This window comes from Capricornis sumatraensis, chromosome 2, assembly GCF_032405125.1.
Source record: "Capricornis sumatraensis isolate serow.1 chromosome 2, serow.2, whole genome shotgun sequence".
NCBI classification, from domain to species: Eukaryota; Metazoa; Chordata; class Mammalia; order Artiodactyla; family Bovidae; genus Capricornis; species Capricornis sumatraensis.
The window spans coordinates 120803109-120823614 of record NC_091070.1 but is presented as its reverse complement, the minus strand read 5'-3'; the positions used below and the strand labels follow the sequence as shown (position 1 = coordinate 120823614).

At 44.0% G+C, this 20506-nt stretch overlaps 1 non-coding gene across 1 annotated transcript; it reads right to left on the bottom strand.

Moving 5' to 3' along the window:
• Positions 1 to 2379: 2379 nt before the first annotated feature.
• LOC138074672 (U6 spliceosomal RNA) lies at positions 2380 to 2486 on the bottom strand. The gene has a single exon (XR_011144499.1). It is a non-coding gene; the product is annotated as a U6 spliceosomal RNA (small nuclear RNA).
• Positions 2487 to 20506: the final 18020 nt, after the last annotated feature.

Here is a 20506-nt window from a genome sequence, read left to right as displayed (position 1 = left end):
ATGCAATTCTTCCTGTTTGTTTTTGGCTGCACAGCCTTCAGGATCTTAGTTCCCCAACTAGAGATTGAACAGGGGTCTTTGGCCGTGAAAGGGTGGAGTCCTAACTACAGGATTGCCAAGGAATTCTCTATACACTTTTTTTTCACTCTTCTAATAGATGCCTTTAGGGCCTCCCAAGAGGCTCTAGTGGTAAAGAATCCGCCTGCCAATGCAGGAGACATAAGAGGCGTAGGTTTGATCCCTGGATTGGGAAGATTCCCTGGAGGAGGGCACAGCAGCCCACTTCAGTATTCTTGCCTGGAGAATCCCATGGACAGAGAAGCCTGGTGAGCTACAATCCATAGTGTTGTAAAGACTGCAGCTTTTACAAGCTTTTAACATACATAGAGAGAGACCTCCATGAAATGCTATAACAGATGTAGAAATTTGCTGCATCTTTTGAGAGAGAGAGAGAAAAACTAAACCCATAGCTCACCAGAAACAAAATAAACCTCTCCAACCCACTGCTTTTAGGAAATATCACTTTTTATCATAATTTTATCATAAATTTTGGTAATAAAATCAGTTCACTTAGTATAGTTTTTAAAATAAAAGATTAGGATTTAGCCCTTTACTCGATATGTAACACTCCTCTCCTCTTCCAATAGGAGACAATATTTTTTGGATAAATTGGTATTTATTGTTTATATAATTATGATTTTGTAAGGTCTGTTTTTGTTGTTGATTAGTCATTAAGTTGTCCAATTCTTTTGCCCACCAGGCTTCTCTGTCCATGGTATTTCCCAGGCATGAATACTGGAGTGGGTTGCCATTTCCTTCTGCAGGGAATCTTCCCAACCCAGGGATCAAACCTGTGTTTCCTGCATTAGTAGTCAGATTCCTTGCCACTGAGCCATCAGGGAAATTTGTTTACTATTAAGCCTCTATTAAATCTGCCTTTTATGCATATTTTTGTTTTTCCCAGAATTTATAACTGCCTTGGGCTTTTTTGTTTCTTTGTTTTGTTTTCATTCCCTCTGTTACAACTGTAAACCTCTCAAATTGGTCAAAGTAGGTAGCTTGATGACCTTGTGTGATGGCCTTCCCTTCTAATCTGGCTGGTTGCATGAGGCCTGCAGCAAGATTGTCCTGATTCTTCCCTACGCCTCCACCCAGGGAATCCTGTTGCCTGCCTTCTCTGTGGCTCCTCTGTTTCCTAGATGCCATGTTCTGATTCTCGCTGGTCTTCTGCTCTGTTTCAGTAGAACTCTTCATCCACAAGCTTCCTGAGGAAGGGAGCCCAGAAAACAAATTTCCTGTCTTCGCATGCCTGAAAATATCTTGGTAGAGTATAGAATTTTAGATTAAAAATAATGTTTTTAGAATTTTGAAGGCATTGTCCCATTTTTTTCTAGTTTTTAGGAATATTATTAAATCCAGTGTCATTCTGAGTATGCAACTATCTTTTGTATACATCCTGATTTTTCTCTCTGGATGACTTTACAAGTTGCTCTTAATATTTACTCTGAAATTTGATAATGAAAAACCTTTGGGTGTCTGATTAAAAAAAATTTTTTTTTGTTTCCTTGTTTTTTTAATTTAATGTGCTGGTAATTTCATGGGTCCTTTCAAGCTATAAACTCATGTCCTTCAGGGTAGGAAATTGTTATTGAATTATTTCTTTAATGATTTTCCTACTGACTATTTCTTCTCACTTTCTAAAACCAGATACTCTGTCTTCTAGACTGAATTTCTAATTTTCTTACACTTATTTTATATTTTCTATTTCTTTGTATTTTTATTCTATCCTCCAGGATATTTCTTCAACGTTGTTGTTTAGTCGCTAAGTCGAGTCTGGCTCTTGCGACCCCATGAGCTGTAGCCCACCAGGCTCCCCTGTCCATGGGATTTCCCAGGCAAGAATACTAGAGTGGGTTGCCATTTCCTTCTGCAGGGAATCTTCCCAACCCAGGGATCAAACCCACACATCCTGCAGTAGCAGGCAGATTCTTTACCACTGAGCCACCAGGAAAGCTTCAACTTTGTCTCAGAATTCTTTTTATTAAATTACAAACTTCCGTTTATATATATTTTTTTCTTTTCTCTTTGGCCATACCCCATGGCTTGTAGGATTTTAGTTCCCTAACCAGGGATCCAGCTGGCGCCCCCTCCAGTGGAAGGGTGGAGTCTTCACCATTAGACCAACAGGGAAGTCCCTCACTTCATTTTTTTTGGGAGGGGGGGGCGGGGGGGGGGTTAAATATGTATTTATTTTTAACTGATCACTTCGTATTTTTAATTTCCAGAGAGTCTTATTTTCTTTTTTAAAAAACTATATTAAAGTATAGCTGATTTATTATATTGTGTTTCAGGTGTACAGCACAGTAAATCAATTATACAGAAAGCATGAAACGCTTCATGAATTTGCATGTCAGCCTTGTGCAGGGGCCATGCTCATCTTCTCTGTATTGTTCCGACTTTAGTATATGTGCTGTAGAAGCCAGGACAAGTCTTTATTGCTTTCTGAATGTTTCTTTTAATAACAGCATCCATTCTTTTGTCACGGGTGCAATGTTTTCTGTTGACTCCTGATTATATTAATTGCAGTTTGGAGGACATTTCCTTCTGGTCCCCTCATTATATGTTACACTCCAGGTTCCTTTTCTTTTGGCTTCTGTCTTTTATGTGTGAGGCTTGTGAACTTGGGCTGTCTGTTCCAATTCAGGCATGAGGTCCAAAGTTGCTGATTAGAAGCCCAGTGCAGGGGCAGAGGTGGTCAGCTGGGGCTGACTCACTGTGGGGTGGGTGAGGGAGGCATCAGTCTTCTAGCTCCTGTTAAGGTTTTTTCCTGTGTCAGTCATCATCCCCAGAAGAAATTTTCAGTCCTCTTGCCTCTACTGCCAGAGGACTAAACATTTTCAATTTTTAAAGTCTTTACAAGTCTTAAGACTCCAATTATTTCATGCCTTTTTGGTTTTCCTCTCTCTACCTCATGAGTAGAATGGAAAATATTCAAACTTAAGGATTTAAAACCTTACACATAAGACGTTCCAATTTTCAAAATTACGTCTCTCATTGTCTCTAGTCTTCTCCTTGAGCTTTGATGCTTTTTAATTTCCAAACTCTCCTTTCGATGTGATTTCTGGATGGAGCAGAGATAAATGGGTGTGCTCAATCCACCATGTTTAACCATGGGGTCCTACTTCCCCAAGTCTTAATTACTTTGTTTCTCTAACTCATGAGGTGGCTGTAAAAATTAAAAGTTGCAGTGCATGTGTAAGAGGATGTTCGAAGAGATTTTTCTTGTTGTCTTAGAGTTTGAGCTGAGTCCTCAGGGAAAGAAGAGCATGTGGGTTCCCCACATGGTAGAGAAAGACTTTACTGGACAGACAGAAGAGAACGACTCCTCTAACAGTGATGGTCCCTCATCATCATCTTCGGCCTCTATAAATGAGACTCTTGCCAAGGGAATGAAGTGTTGTGGAGATGGAGTTGTCGGTCTGCTCTGTAGAGCTTTGCTGTCACCCCTACTTCGTCCTTAGGAAGGTGAGCAGAAGCTACAGACCAGGTAAGGAGAGAACCACGAGACTGGGGGTGCCTGCAGGAAAATCACTCCTTGACTGGATGATTCTTGGGTAGTAGAATTATTATCCCAGTGCTGCAAAAGAGCACAAGCAAAGGACTGTGAGAGAGGGTTTTTTAAAATTAATTAATTAATTAGGCTGTGCTGAGTCTTAGTTGGGGCACTCAGAATCTTCAATCTTCGTTGCGGTATGCAGGCTCTTTTTTAGTCGCTGCATGCTGGATCTTTAGTTGTGGCATGTAAGATCCGGTCTCCAAAGAGGGATCAAACCCGGGCCCCCTGTCAGAGAATTTTGGAAAAACTTGACGTGAGTTTACTGGCATTTGGGAGATGCATATGAACATAGGGATAAGTATCTGCTGATGGTTTGGTGAACAGGGCACGTTAGGGAATGACTGGAGCCCAGACCAGGAATGGCAGTGCTCAAGAGTAGCCTGTACTTCTGGTGCCTGGCATGATAAGGATGTGGAAGTTTCTCATGGGCCAGAAGGACCTCATGGAGAGTACCTGGGTTTTAACCATATAGATGGGGCTCTGTCCAAGAGAGGTCCCTGCAGGGCAAGAAGACTCTAATGGCAAGCAACAGTGAAGAAGCTCAGGATGCTCTGCAGGACATCAGTTGGTGATGCACTGTGATACCAAGGGGTGTGCAGTGTGGAGGTCCTGTGAGTCTCCTCAAATACCACCCTCCAAGAGAAAACCAGAACTTAGGCACCTGTCATATGGAAGGTTCTAACAGACTTGGTCATATAAAACTACCCTTTTTCTTTCTCCCGCTGTTCCAAGCCTGGAGAAGTCAGAGGCAGGAAGTGGAGGGAGGGTGAAAGAAGAATGAAGATAAAGGTAGCCCTCTACCCACTTTGCTGTTTCAGATCTCTGGGCTGTGAGTCCAACTTGAGTTGGGTGGTGGGGAGTGAGCTAGGAATTGAATATAAGATTGAAATTTTTAAAAACAGACTGTTCAAGACTTGTATTCCATGAAAATAACAAGAAAACCATGGGGTGTACTTGAGAAATGTGTTCTAAGGATGGGGAAGTTTGCTGACAGAACAGAGTTGAAGACAGCAGCTGATGGCAGGATGGGATGGGTTGGGGGGGAATTCTTTGTACCTTATCAAACCCGGACAGGTAAATAAATCAGTTAGAACTTAAAGTGCTAGGCATTCATTCAGTCACTATTTATTGCCAGATTCTATGTAAGTTTCAGGGAATAAAAACAAGAGTGACGCTAAGAGTCCCTGCTTAGATAATCAAGTGAGGAAGACATTCTGTCTAAGGTAGGAACTGCATTTAGCAGCCAATAATGGAGACCAGAGATAAGATTGAAATTTTACTTTTCTCTTGCGTAAAAAATGTCCATAGATAGAGGGTCATAGTAGCTCCATTGTCAGCAGAGCCCAGGGTCCTTCTATCTTTCGGTACCACCATTCTCAGACTGTGGTTTTCATTCTTAAGACTTGTGGTCTGAGGTGACTAAAGGGAGCTCCAGCTGTCATATTCTGCATTCCAGCCAGAAATCAGGAGGAAATGGCAAAGGGCAGAAAAGGATCCATATCAGCTTTTTTGCCCCCATTTAGAAAGCCTTCTTGGGATTTCCCTGGCAGTTTAGCAGTTAAGACTCCGAGTTTGCAATGCAGGAGGCACAGCTTCCATCCCTTGTCAGGGAACTAGGATCCCACGTGCTGTGTGGTGTAGTAAAAACAAACAAAATAGCCTTCTTGGATGTCTCATCCAACAACTTTGGCTGACATCTCATTGGCCAGAATTTTGTCACATGACCACTCGTAGCTGCAAGGGAATGTGGGAAATATAAGAATTGTTTTCCTGAGGAAGAAGCAGAGAATGGCGTTTAGATAGGTAACCACCAAACTGTGTAGCAGTACATCCCTTTAGCTACTCAGAATCTGTTAAGTTCCTCATGTGGCTGTTTGTGGTTCAGCGAGCTGTAAACCAAAGACAAGTTTTCAGCCCCCAAAACACCTGATATACAAGCAAAACTCTTGTTCAGAAAAGGAAAACACCCAGCAGTCACTGGTCACTGGTCTATTGATGGATTGTATATGTTCTCATCCCTTAAACCGGAATGTGCTAGTGGCTGCTTGGCCAGTAGAGCATAGCAGAAGTAATGCCCTATAGCCTCTGAGGCTGGGCCCTGAAAGGCAAGGTGACTGCTGCCTTGTTTGCTGAGACACTTATGCTGGGACCCCCTAGTTAGCACTCCAACTGCCCTAGGGCCACCAGCTCCACCATCTTGTGAGGAGGCCCACATTTGCCTACACAGAGAGCCACTGAAAAGCCCCAAGAATATATGAAGAAAGTGAGATGCCCAGTTAGCCCAGAGCTGCTCCAGCTGCAGCTGTGTGACTGTAATCATGTAAGATACCTCGAGTGCCCAGCCAAGCCCTTAGGAGCCAAGGGGACTCTGGGGATAACAAATAATTGTTATTCTGAGCCACTAAATTTTTGGGTGGCAATAGATAACCAGAACAACACTGTGTATTGGATCTGGGGGGCAAGGACCACCTGCCCCAACACAGGAGTAAGTTCCTTGCTTGGTCTGTTTGGTTTCCCCAAGTTCTACCCCCTTGGGAAAATCCTCATTGTTTCCCATGATCCCTTGCTCTGTCCTCATGGAGGTTGTTTTTCATTTTTTTTCGTACTTGTGTGCACGCTCAATCATATCCAACTTTTTGTGACCCTATGGACTGTAGCCCACCAGGCTCCTCTGTCCATGGGATTTCCCAGACAAGAATACTGGAGTGGGTTGCCATTTCCTTCTCCAGGGGATCTTCCCAGACCAGGGAATGAACCTGCGTCTCCTACATCTCCTGCATTGGCACTCGAATTCTTTGCCACTGAGCCAACCAGGGAAGCCTAGCTGCTCAGTCGTGTCCGACTCTGCGTGACCCGTGGATTTTTTTCATGTTTATTTGTATTTACTTATTTCTTAGTTTCAGCACGTGGGATCTTTGATCTTCATTACAGCATGCAGGATTTTTAGCTGTAGCATGTGAACTCTTAGTCGTGACATGTGGGATCTAGTTCCCTGATTAGGGATCAAACCCAGGCCCTCAGGATTGGGAGTGCAGAGTCTTAGACACGGGACTCCAGGGAAGTCCCAGGGAAGTCGTTTCTTGTCCTCCATCTCTCATGACCCATCTTAAGTGGGCCTTGTGGGTAACTCTTTCCTTAAGGGCTACACACCTTCGGCAGCTACCTCTAGAGGGAGCCTCTTCTGTGTAAGAGATTCAGGATGTTTTTGCCAACAGCCATAGCTGCTGTAGGCCAGATGTGGGTTATGTTTGTTTTTGTTAGCATAGTTTCCTGAAATAAATAGTAGGCTTCCAGTCAGTTCTTAAGCATGAGTTACTATGGCCAAAGATCTTAAGTGAGTACATGCATGCGTTCTCACTTGCTTCAGTTGTGTCTGACTGTTTGCAACCCTGTGGAATGTCGCCTGCCAAGCTCCTCTCTCTATGGGATTCTCCAGGCAAGAATACTGGAGTGGATTGCAGGTCCTCCTCCAGGAGATCTTCCCAACCCAGGGACTGAACCTGAGTCTCCTGCATCTCCTCCACTGCAGGCAGATTCTTTGTCACTGAGCCACTGGGGAAACCCAAAGATCTTACGTAGCATATTAAACCTTAAAGATCACATTTTGCATGTTGGTTTCTGACTATCCTCCCTAATTATTTTTCAAGGTTTGAAGGAGAAAATAACACTGCTAATCTGGTCTTTTCTGGGAGTTTTGCACCTCTTAACAGTGATCAGTGCAAAGAAATAGAGGAAAAAAATAGAATGGGAGAAACTAGAAATCTTTTCAAGAAAATTAGAGATACCTAGGGAACATTTCATGCAAAGATGGGCACAATGAAGCACAGAAATGGTATGGACCTAACAGAAGCAGAAGATATTAAAAAGAGGTGGCAAGAATACACAGAAGAACTATACGAGAAAGATCTTCATATCCCAGATAACCATGATGGTGTGACCACTCACCTAGAAGCAGACATCCTGGAATGTGAAGTGGACCTTAGGAACCATCATTATGAACAAAGCTAGTGGAGGCGATGGAATTCCAGTTGAGCTATTTCAAATCCTAAAAGATGATGCTGTGAAAGTGCTGTACTCAATATGCCAGTGAATTTGGAAAACTCAGCAATGGCCACAGGACTAGAAGAGGTCCGTTTTCATTCCAATCCCAAAGAAAGGCAATGCCAAAAAATGTTCAAACTAGGCACAGTTGCACTCATCTCACACACTAGCAAAGCAATGCTCCAAATTCTCCAAACCAGGCTTTAACAGTATGTGAACCACAAACTTCCAAATGTTCAAGCTGGATTTAGAAAAGGCAGAGGAACCAGTGATCAAATTGCCAACATCCGTTGGATCATCAAAAAAGCAAGAGACTTCCAGAATAACATCTAGTTCTGCTTTATTGACTATGCTAAAGCCTTTGACTGTGTGGATGACAACAAACTGGAAAGTTCTTAAACAGATGGGAATACCAGACCACCTGACCTGCCTCTTGAGAAATCTGTATGCAGGTCAAGAAGCAGCAGTTAGAACTGGACTTGGAACAACAGACTGGTTCCAAATCAAGAAAGGAGTACATCAAGGTTGTATATTGTCACTCTCCTTATTTAACTTCTATGCAGAGTACATCATGAGAAATGTTGGGCTGGATGAAGCACAATCTGGAATCAAGATTTCTGGGAGTAATATCAATAACTTTGGATATGCAGATGACACCACCCTTATGGCAGAAAGCAAAGAAGAACTAAAGAGCCTCAAGGTGAAAGTGAAAGAGGAGAGTGAAAAAGTTGTCTTAAAACTCAACATTCAGAACACTAAGATCATGGCATCTGGTCCCATCACTTCATGGCAAATAGAAGGGGAAACAATGGAAACAGTGAGAGACTTTATTTTCTTGGGCTCCAAAATCACTACAGATGGTGAGTGTAGCCATGAAATTAAAAGACACTTGCTCCTTTGAAGAAAAGCTATGACAAACCTAGTCAGCATATTAAAAACTGAGAAATTACTTTGGTGACAAAGATCTAGTCAAAGCTATGGTTTTTCTAGTAGTCACATATGGATGTGAGAGTTGGACCATAAAGAAAGCTGAGTGCCAAAGAATTGATGCCTTTGAACTGTGGTGTTGGAGAAGACTCTTGAGACTCCCTTGGACTGCGTGGAGATCCAACCAGTCAATCCTAAAGGAAATCAGTCCTGAATATTAATTGGAAGGACTGGTGCTGAAGCTGAAGCTGCAATCTTTTGGCCACCTGATGCCAAGAGCCCACTCATTGGAAAAGTCCCTGATGCTAGGAAAGATTAAAGGCAGGAGGTGAAGGGGACGACAGAGGCTGAGATGGTTAGATGTCATCATCAACTCGATGGAGCTGATTTGAGCAAACTCCGAGAGTTGGTGATGGACAGGGAAGCCTGGTGTGCTGCAGTCCATGGGGTTGCAAAGAGTTGGACACGACTGAGCGACTGAACTGAACTGAGCATAGGGTGCTTGAGAAAGGGTTGGAATCTGTGTTAGATCTTGGTAGGGTGACTGTTTAGCAGCTACCATTCTGAACTGCTTCCATTTGGAGGGTAGAGAAGCAGTTGACTCTTTCAGTCCAGCAGGCTCCATTTAATAAGACTCTCAGTCAACTTTTATATTCGTGATTTTGTGTGTGCCTGAAGTAAAGAGCCCCTTCCTAAGCAGAGTGTTATTTCCTTTTTAATGCAGGAGAAGGCAATGGCACCCCACCCCAGTACTCTTGCCTGGAAAATCCCATGGATGGAGGAGCCTGGTGGGCTGCAGTTCATGGCGTCACTATGAGTTGAACACGACTGAGTGACTTCACTTTCACTTTTCACTTTCATGCATTGGAGAAGGAAATGGCAACCCACTCCAGTACTCTTGCCTGGAGAATCCCAGGGACGGGGGAGTCTGGTGAGCTACCGTCTATGGGGTCTCACAGAGTCGGACACGGACTGAAGCGACTTAGCAGCAGCAGCAGTGCATATGTATGTGCATGCTAAGTCATTTCAGTTGTGTCCAGCTCTTTGCAACCTTATGGACTGTGCCCTGCCAGACTCCTCTATCTGAGAGATTCTCCAGGCAGAAATACTGGAGAGGTGGGTTGTCATGCCCTCCTCCAGGGGATCTGCCCAACCCAGGCGTTGAATCCATGTCTCAGGTTTTCTGTGTTGGTAGGTGGATTCTTTACACTAGCGCCACCTGGTTTTCAATGTACACATTTTTTTAATTTAAATATTTATTTTTATTTATATACTCGGATGTGCCAGGTCTTAGTTGTGGCATGCAGGCTCTTTAGTTGTGGCATGTGGGATCTAGTTCCCCAATCAAGAATTGAACCCAGGCCCACTGCATTGGGAGCTCAGAGTCTTAGCCACTGGACCACCAGGAAAGTCCCCCTATATTGTACATTTTAAATATGTACCACTTATTGTATGTCAGTTATACCTCAACAAATCTTTTAAAAATATTGTATGTGTATGCAAAAAGAATATGTGCCCCCAATTATTGGCTGCAGGGTTTTAGATAATAGGTCAAACTTTCAATTATGTTGTTCAAATCTCCCAAATTCTTACTGAAACACATTTTTTATTTTTATTAAAAACTTTCTCTGTTTTTGGCTGTGCTGGATCTTTGTTGCTGCATGTGGGCTTTCTCTAGTTGCGCTGAGCGGAGGCTTCTCTCTAGTTGCTCTTGGGCTTCTCGTTGTTGCGGCTTCTCTCACAGAGCACAGGCTTTAGGGCGCACGGGCTCAGCAGTGGCCGCTCTCCCGCTCTAGAGAGCAAGCTTCAGTAGTTTTGGTGTGTGGGCCCAGTTCCCCGAAGCATGTGGAATCCTTCCAGAGCAGGGATCCAACCCACGTCCCTGCACCGGCAGGCGGACTCCCAACCACTGGACCTCCAGGAAGTCCAAAGCACATTTTTCTTGATCCATCAATCAACTGAGGGAAATATGTTAACATTTCCCACAATTGTAATTATTAATTTTTCCTGGGAGTTCTGACAATTTATAAATTTGGAGCTGTGTTATTAAGAAACTGGAGAAAGGTTTATAATTATATCTTCTTGGTGCATTAAAACATATCAATGTGGCAGCTCTCTTTATCTCCAGTTCATGTTCTCAGTCATAAATTTTATTTTATCGAGTAGTAACATACCTGCACCAGCTGTTTTATTTGTTTGTTTAGTATTTGCTTGGCACATATATATTTTCTGTTCTTTTACTTTTAAGCTATTTCTTATGTTTTAGGTATGTCTCTTGTAATCAACATATAAATGGGTATGAATTTTAATTTACTGAATTTTTGTGGGGGGTAGGTAACACATGGCTTTGGGGATCTTATTTCTGTGACCAGGGGTTGGACCCGTTCCCCTGCAATGGAAGCCCAGAGTCCTAACCACTGGACCACCAGAGAATTCCTCAAGTTAAACAGTTCTAATATTCGTAAACAGGCATAAACAAAACATTCTGGTCTACTCTCCCCATTTCCCCCTACCTAGAAGCAACCACTTTCAAATCTTGTATCTGGTACTTTATTAATTATCTCTTTTCATATATCTAAGTAACATACAGTGACTACTTGATTTTTTACTTAATAGCATTATGCACTGATATATTTTTTTAAAGCCACACTGTGAGGCTTGTGGGATTTAGTTCCCTGACCAGGGATCAACCCTGGCCCCCTCCATTGGGAGCTTGGACTCTTAAACCACTGGATCAGCAAAGAAGCCCCTAGGCACTGATTTCTAAAATAGACAAAAGGGCTTAGCTGTTTTACATCTGCCTTCTTCCCCCATTTCCTCCATATAGTTATATATAACAATTTTGGTTAAAGGACTATTCAGAATTTACATTATTTTGACTATGCAGATAATATTCATAGATGAGTCACTATGATCCTTACTAATGGACCCCAAGCTCCTCTCCAGCTGTCTGGATCTCATCTGAACGTATCTGTCAATCTCACTTTCTCACAGACATCTTCCTTTGAGCCTCCTGCTGGTGCCTGTCTGGCCTCCTTGCCCTTTCCTCTTTGATCTCCCTTCTTGCTTATCCTGGGAATTCAAACTCCTGACTTCTTCTCTACGTTGAATCCTACTGAACTTCTTTGGATCCTTTTTTGAGATTTTCATTTATTCCTTTAATTTATGGATGATTTTTAGCTGCGCGGGGTCTTCGCTGCTGTGCGAGGGGCTTTCTCTAGCTGCGGTGCACGGGCTTCTCATTGCAGCGGCTTCTGTTGTTGTAGGATACAGGCTCTAGGGCATGTGGGCTCAGTAGTCATGGCTCGTGGGGTCTGGAGTGTGGGCTCAGTAGCTGTGGTGCATGGGTCCAGTTGCCTTGCAGCATGTGGGATCTTCCCAGACCAGGGATGGAACCCATGCCTCTTGTATTGGCAGGCGGATTCTTAACCAGTAGACCACCAGGGAAGCCTGGATCCTATTCCCCATATTCCACTGGACTTCCCTCTTGGTCTCCTCTTTGCTTTGGTGGACCAAAGCCCCCAGTTTTCTTTGAGAGAGTTATTCTAGCCCAACCAGCCAACCACCAGCATGACCTTATTGGCCTGTGGCAGTGAAGGAGATCACAGACCGAAGAAAATGTGAGGCATTTCATGAAATAAAGGGCAAGATATGTGTGCTCCAGGATTGGGGGCAAGGGTGAGCCTTAGATGACATTTAAATGAGGCAGTGTTCTTGGAGGTTCAAAGGAAATAGGGATCTGTCTAAAGAGGTTAGTACCCGTCTGGAGTCTGAAGTCAACGCTGATGTGGAATGATATGTCCAGAAACCCCTTATCTAAAGCTCTGCACCTGGGCTGTAACAATCAGTGCTGCTCCTCCGTCTCAGGGTGACTTGGATCCTCCAGGCAAAAGGAGAATGACTCATTCTTACTGATATGCTTTCCAACAGCAAAGTTTCTTATAGTTTATGATTTTAGAGAACAGGGTTTCTCAGTGCATAAGAAAGCAATCGTCACAGAAGGGGGTTGTTATGAACGTCTCTGCTACATAGCTTGGGGAAAACAGTGTTTCTTGTTAACTTTGCTGGCTTTCTGTGTCTCTTATCCCAGCTTGATGAATGGCAGGGTGGACTGACTCTCTCAGTCACAGCTACGTTTTAGTTTCTCAGTGTATGTGGGAGAAGATATTTCTGAGACTTTCTGGGGAGCTGTTAACTGTAAGATTCTCTGTAGGATGATCTAGCCAGGTCTTTTCTTGAGGGAACCCCAAATGTCAGTATCTTTAGATCAGATTCTCCAAAGCAAACCTATTCCAGTCTCCTACTTGGAGACGATAGTCCTGATTGCCAGTATGCTGGGTACTGAGCTGGGGGGAAAGGCTGGGGTTCTTAGAATACTGGATGTAAATGTTCTCTCAGCCCTCTCTGGAGCATGAACCTCCAGGTCTCTACTGTGGTTGAGGAGAGGCAGTCAAATTGCTGTGTGAACCTGGGATACACCCCTCCTCAAACAGAGTTTCAGATATTCTCCTGTTTCTCATCCCACATTTATCAACCACTTCAGAGGTATCTGGTGTTGCTGACTCCTGATAATCAGGGGGTTCTTCATCTGCAGTGTTATCAGTTTGTTTTTTCAGCTTTGCCTGCTGACTTAGAATTCAGTTTTCTTTGATCTGTCTAGTCAGTCACACATATTTATCAGCTTTTTAAGCATCCAATGCTGCTGTCTTTTCCAGTCTTCTTGTCTTTGGGAGCTTCTGTCTTTAAAACAAAACTCTTTCCTGTCATTTCCGTAAATTTCAGGAAGGAAAAAAAATAAAGCATATTCAATGTGCCTTCTATACCCAAATGTCTATCTTGTTTTAAAACTACATAAATTGGATATTATCATTATTTTCATATATAAGCAGTTGATTTAACTTTATTCATGAGTTTAGTAGTTTTTTTCCACACTAATTCTTGCTTTACAGATCTACTTTTTGGGATAATTTTTATTCTTCCAGGAGTAAATCTGGTAAAAAGTTCTTCCTGTTGACATAAAATGTCTTTGTTTCACCCTCACACATTCCAAGAAGTTTGGACTTTATCATGCAGGCAATTGGAGAGAGTGAAGAATTTTAGGCATTTGAGTATGATTAGTTTCATTTGGGGTGGGGCAAGGATGAGGAATCTGTTGAAAACACCCAGGCTAGATATAATGGTGGCTGGAACAAACGTGGTGATGGTGGGCTTGAGGGGGGACTCTGAGAGATATTAAGGAGGTGGAATTGAAAAGCTTTGGTCATGACAGGGGATAAGAAAGAGGGATGAGGAAAAGACAATTCTCAGGTTTCTGTGTGGGGGTTAGTAGTGGTAACTTTCCCTGAGATGCAAATCCAGGAACAAGAAAATGTTTGGTAGAAAGCAGTGAATTTGGTCCTCATTATGGGGCCTTGGAAGTGTCTGGTATTTTTGGCGGCACCCTGGAATTCAGGTGGAAGATCTGAGTGAGGGATGCAGAGTTATTAGGCCAAGGTGATAAATGTTTGTGGACAAGGTCACCCAGGGAGAGGGTGTGGATTGGAGAGGGAGTGTTAGGGTAAGGGGTGTGAGGGCTTCTAATTTCTGAAGAGTCAGTCTACCTGAATGAGAGTGTTGTTGAGTTGGGGAGGACGAGGCTGACGGGACTTTAAAAAAAAATTGTTTGTTTATGTATTCCTGGCTGCGTTGGGTTCTTGTTGTGGCACAGGCTGTCTCTAGTTGTGGAGAGTGCGGGCCACTCTGTGGTTGTGGCGTGAGGGCTTCTCACCGGGGAGGCCTCTCCTGTTGCAGGGGACGGGCTCTTGGGCACGGGCTCAGTGGCTGTGGTGCACGGGCTTAGTTGTTCTGTGGCATATGGGATCTTCCCAGATCAGGGATCGAACCAGTGTCTCCTGCATTGGCAGGCAAATTCTTTACCACTGAGCTGCCAGGGAAGCCCCTGAGGGGACTTTTGGTTGGACTCTGTATATACACGTTTATGGCAGTTTCAGTGGCTCAGTTTTCCCTTAGGTTGCCACAATTTAAAATAAACCACAGGAAAGCTTTTCCCTCTTTGTTACCACAGTCCCACCTACCCTTTAGCAAGACAGCTGCCTGGGAAATGAGATAAATTAAAGTTCCAGGTAACAATAATAAGCCACCAATAGCGCTGGGATCAAACAACTGTGAGGACTGGATTGGTCGGGGTTCCGTACAGTAAAGAAAATCTAGCCTAGGTATTTTGAGGAGAAAGGAATTTATTGAATTAGATTTTTACCAAGTTATTAGAAGTAAAGTAGGAGAGGGCTCTACTCTGGGCTTCCAGGAATAATTCTCAGAACAAGTCAAGCTGGGAGGCTATCAGAAGATTTATTGGAACTATCCAGTCCAAGAATACAATACTGGGACTTTCCTGGTGGTGCAGTGGTTAGGACTCTGCACTGTCATGCAGGGGGCATGGGTTTGTCCCCTGGTTGGGGAACTAAGATCCCCAGCATAGCCCCTCACCCTAAAAAAAAAAGTACCATTTATTATTATTATTATTATTTTTTAGTACCACTTATTTAAAAAAAAGAACACAATACTATTCCATTGCAATTCAGGGGGGGAGAGGATGATCTTTTCAATAAATGGTGTACATCCACATGGAGGAAAAATGGAACTTTGATTCTTAACCTCATATCACATATAAACATTAATTTACAATAGGTCTGTGGCTGAGACAGTAAACAATCTGCTGTGATGCAGGAGACTTGGGTTCGACCCCTGGGTTGGGGAGCTACCCTACAGAATGGAAGGGCAACTCACTCCAGGGGATTTCATGGGCAGAGGAGCCTGGTGGGGGGTCGAAAAGAGTCAGATGCCACTGAGTGACTAACACTCATGAGCTTAAAAGTTAAACAAGCCTTCTAGGGAAAAAAAAGTTTTCTTGACCTTAAACAGGAGGTGGAAAACACTAACCTAAAAGAAAGGTTCATAAATTGAGCTTTATTAAAAATTTTTAAATTCTGGGAATTCCCTGGTGGTCCATGCTTAGGACTCTGAGCTTTCACTGCTATGGCTCAGGTAAAATCACTGCTTGGGGAACTCAGATCCCACAAACCATGTGGAGCAGCCCCCAAAAAAGAAACTTCTTGGATGGACTTGGAAAACATTCTGCTAAGTGATAGGAGCCAAACATGAAAGGTCATATATTGCATGATTCCATTTGTGTGAAATATCTAGATAGTTAAATCCATAGAAACAGAACAGAGGCTGGTGGTTGCCAAGAGCTGAGAGGGTGGGGCATGGGAGCAACTGATTGATGGGTATGGAGTTTCCTTCTGGGGTGATGAAAATGTTTTCGAACTAGATAGCTGTGGTAGTTACACAATATGAATATGCCACTCAATTGTTCACTTTAAAATGTTAACTTTATAATATGTGAATTTTACCACAAAAAATTAAAACTTTATGTTCACCAAAAAAAAATCATTAAGAAAGTAGAAAGGCAGACTTTGCTGGTGGTCCAGTGGTTAAGAGCCTGCCTGCCAAGGTAGGGGATAGAGGTTCAATCTTTGGCCTGGGAAGATCCCAAATGCCTTGGGACAACTAAGCCCATGCCCACTACTGCTGAGCCCATGCTCTATCTAGAGCCTGTGCTCCGCAACAAGAAAAGCACTGCAATGGGAGCCCCAGCATGGCAACTAGGGGGTAGCCCCTCATCGCCGAGGCTAGAGAAAGCCTGAGCACACCAACCTGGACCCAGCGCAGCCAAAAACAAAGAAAGAAAATAGAAAGGCAAGCTACAGCCAGGAAGAAAATGTCTGGAATTGACATTCTCTCTCTCTCTTTTTTTTTTTTATATTTGAACTACTTTATTCTGATTCTAAACAAAAAGGAGTGAGAACGACAGTAACAAACAAGATTCCACCTCTCAACATTATGATGTGACTACAGCAGTTGTTTTTAAAACTTAAAAACTATATATATTGTTTTTTGGCCGCACTGGGCCTTTGTCACTGTGAGGCGGCTTTCTCCAGCTGTGGGGAGCGGGGCTGCTCTTCGTTGCGGTGCTCGGCCTTCTCCTTGCGGCGGCTTCTCTTGTTACAGAGCACAGGCTCTGGAGCGTGGGCTCGGTGCATGGGTTTAGTAATCCCGAAGCATGTGGGATCCTCCCGGACCAGGGATTGAAACTGTGTCCCCTGCACTGGCAGGTGGGTTTTTATCCATTGCGCCACCAAGGAAGTCCTATGACAGTCTCATATTTGAAACTCAAGGAGGAAATAACTGTGTCCCACAGGACCTAAACATACAGGTCCAAAAATGAAGGTATATATTTTTTTACCTGCCACATTCACTCCAAAGCCCATTCTTCTCCTTCAGCATTCAAAGATTAAGCACTTGTTCTACTTAGCTACATAATAAAGTGGCAAACTTGCTGTACCACTGATAGCACAGTACAGTTGCCTATAAAACTGGACTTCTGATTCTGGACCCCAACTTCACTTTCTCACAGGTCATCATCTTCATCCGGGAGAGCAGTCGTCTGAGCAACCTCTAGATCATGCTCATACTGCACCTCTGGTGGGGCAAGAGTAGGCATGGCAACAAATACCAACTTAGGGTCTCCAATCAGCACCTACATACTTCTCAAATTCACCAGTCAGATGTCAGCTCTTGAATGTAGCTCTCCAGTACCACCATCACCAACCAATACAAGTTTGAACTGAACCTTGGGGTTCTTCTTGGGCAGCCATCATGATGTTACTTCCCAGAGAGTTTCTGCCAGTCTGACTGAAGGCTGAAAAGATGGCAGAAGTGCAATTCAAATCTGAAATTAACATTCTTGACAAGGACTTGTGTCCAGAATATATAAAAAACTACAAATCAAAAAGCAAGACAAGATAAAACAAAAACAAACAAAATAGACCTCCCTGGCAGTCCAGTAGTTAAGACTCCACGCTTCTACTGCAGAGGGGCGTGGGTTCCATCCCTGGTGGGTTCAGGGAACTAAGATCCCACATGACACTTGGCATGGCCCAAAACAAAGAAATAAACAGACTAACAATTAAATTCTGGACAAAGCACTTTACAAAAGAGATGATACAAATGGTCAATAAGAGTAATGAAAAGGTGCTTAACATTTTTAAACAGTGTAATACAAATGAAAACCACAATGAAATACCACAATGTATCCACCAGAAAACACTTACTTCTGCTTTATTGACTATACCAAAGCCTTTGACTGTGTGATTCACAACAAACTGTGGAAAGTTCTTAAAGAGATGGGAATACCAGACCACTTTACCTGCTTCCTGAGAAATCTGTATGCAGGTCAAGAAGCAACAGTTAGAAATGGACATGGAACAACTGACTGGTTCCAAATCAGGAAAGGAGTACATCAAGGCTGTATATTGTCACTCTCCTTATTTAACTTCTATGTAGAGTACACCATGAGAAATGCCGGGCTGGATGAAGCACAAGCTGAAATCAAGACTGCTGATAGAAATATCAGTAACCTCAGATATACAGATGACACCACCCTTATGGCAGAAAGCAAAGAACTAAAGAGCCTCTTGATGAAAGTGAAAGAGGAGATTGAAAAGCTGGCTTAGAACTCAGCATTCAAGAAACAAAGATCATGGCATCCAGTCCATCACTTCATGGCAAATAGGTGGGGAAACAATGGAAACAGTGCGAGACTTCATTTTCTTGGGCTCCAAAATCACTACAGATGGTGAGTGTAGCCATGAAATTAAAAGACACTTGCTCCTTTGAAGAAAAGCTATGACAAACCTAGACATATTAAAAAGCTGAGACATTACTTTGCTGACAAAGGTCTGTCTAGTCAAAGCTATGGTTTTTTCAGTAGTCATGTATGGATGTGAGAGATGGACCATAAAGAAAGCTGAGTGCCAAAGAGTTGATGCTTTTGATCTCTGGTGTTGGAGAAGACTCTTGAGACTCCCTTGGACTGCGTGGAGATCCAACCAGTCTATCCTAAAGGAAATCAGTCCTGAATATTAATTGGAAGGACTGGTGCTGAAGCTGAAGCTGCAATCCTTTGGCTACGTAATGTGAAGAACTGATTCACTGGAAAAGTCCCTGATGCTGGGAAAGATTGAAGGCAGGAAGAGAAGGGGACGACAGAGGCTGAGATGATTGGATGGCATCATCAACTCAATGCACATGAGTTTGAGTAAACTCCCGGAGATAGTGAAGGACAGAAAAGCCTGGTGTGCTGCAGTCCATGTGGTCACAAGGAGTGGGACCTGGCTTAGTGACTGAACAACAAAAATAGTACCAGTGTATGAGTCGTAATTATGGTTCCATGAGCTTTCCTGGTGGCTCAAGTGGTAAAGAATCTGCCTGCAGTGCAGGAGACCTGGGTTCAGTCCCTGGATTGGGAAGATCTGCTGGAGGTGGGCATGGCAACCCACTCCAGTATTTTTGCCTGGTGAATCCCTTGGACAGAGGAGCTGGCAGGCTACAGTCCATGGGGTTTGCAAAGAGTCGGACAGGACTGAGCGACCAAGCAGAGCGGCACGGGAAGACTCAGAGGAGAGCAGAATGGAATGCCGGTGGGCATTCCCATACATTCAGTATGCGATTCTAGTTAGTTTGTTCAGAAGTGGACTAGGAGCTGTGAGTTGGAACAACTGCAGGCAACGTTGAGAAAGTCAGAGCTGGAGAGGGGGTTCCTAATCCCATTTGCCATGGCTTTACAAAGCACTTTGACATTCTAAACCGTTAAAATCATCACAGAAACCATGTCAGGTGGGCATTAAAATCCCAATTCTATCCATGAGAAAATTTGGTTGAGGAGGTTGAGCAACTTGCCCGATGGAACCATTTGACAAATGGTGGCCCTATACTCCCACCCGAAGGTTCTGATTCACACTTCAATACAATCGCTATTACCCACTCTCTCAGGGAGCGCCATAGTGTCCTGGGTCCGGGAGTCTCGGAAAGCACAACAGAAACATCTTAATAAGGCTTCCAGCGGCTGTGTGCAAGGCGGAATAGGTAGGCTTGCCGGCCGGCTCTGGGGTATGCATGAGGTGATATACTGGACTTGCAAACGAGTTCAGCGAGCGCTTGCTGACTTGCTGTTGTTTAGTCGCGAAGTCGTGTCTGACTCTTTGGAAACCACCACCCCCTCCCCGCCACCACCAAGGACTGTAACCCGCCAGGCCGATTACAGAGTATCACTCTCGGAGTATCCCTCCTCTTCCTCCGCCTTCAGGGGGCGGGGCCACAAAGCGCGGGAAAACCGGCCACGACTCCAGCCTCTACCCCTGCTGGGGGCGGGGAAGACGAGAGCTCTTTAAATGGGTAACGGAGGTGGGGAGGGTTTCTCCATCCCCTATCTCCGTGTTTAGGAAGCCTACTACAGTGCCGCTTTAAGATCCCTTTTGAAATGGACCTGGCCACGCCAGCACCCTAACGTCACCTCTCCCTTACTTCCGGTCTGCAAGCCCGTCCCAGGCTTCAGGTGCCCGTTCCTTCCACACTACGAATCCCGCCCCCGCTACGAGCCCTCCTGCAGAGGGAGGAGCAGTGGTTGACGCCATCGCCCCAGAGCTAGCCCTTGCGAGGATCCCATCCAAGTAGATTATATGACGGTTTAGATAGTGGGAAAACCGCGAGGAAATGGTCAACCAGATGACGTGATGCTTTCGGTGACGTCCCACTTTATGACTTCTTCACGGAAAAACTGACATTGGGGTGTTGCTTGAGAAAACAGTGCAAATGAACCCACACATCCGGGTTCCACTCAGGCCCAACGAGGTTCTCCTCAAAGTGCCCAACAAATAAAAAGTGGTTCTGAAATTTGCATAAGTGAACTGTAGGCTTCTTGGATCGCGGCCAATAGGGAGTGAAGGGGCGGAGACGCACCTGGGTTAGTCGCCGCCTCCAGTAGGAAAGCAGGGAATCAGATTGGTTTCTTTCTAAGCGACA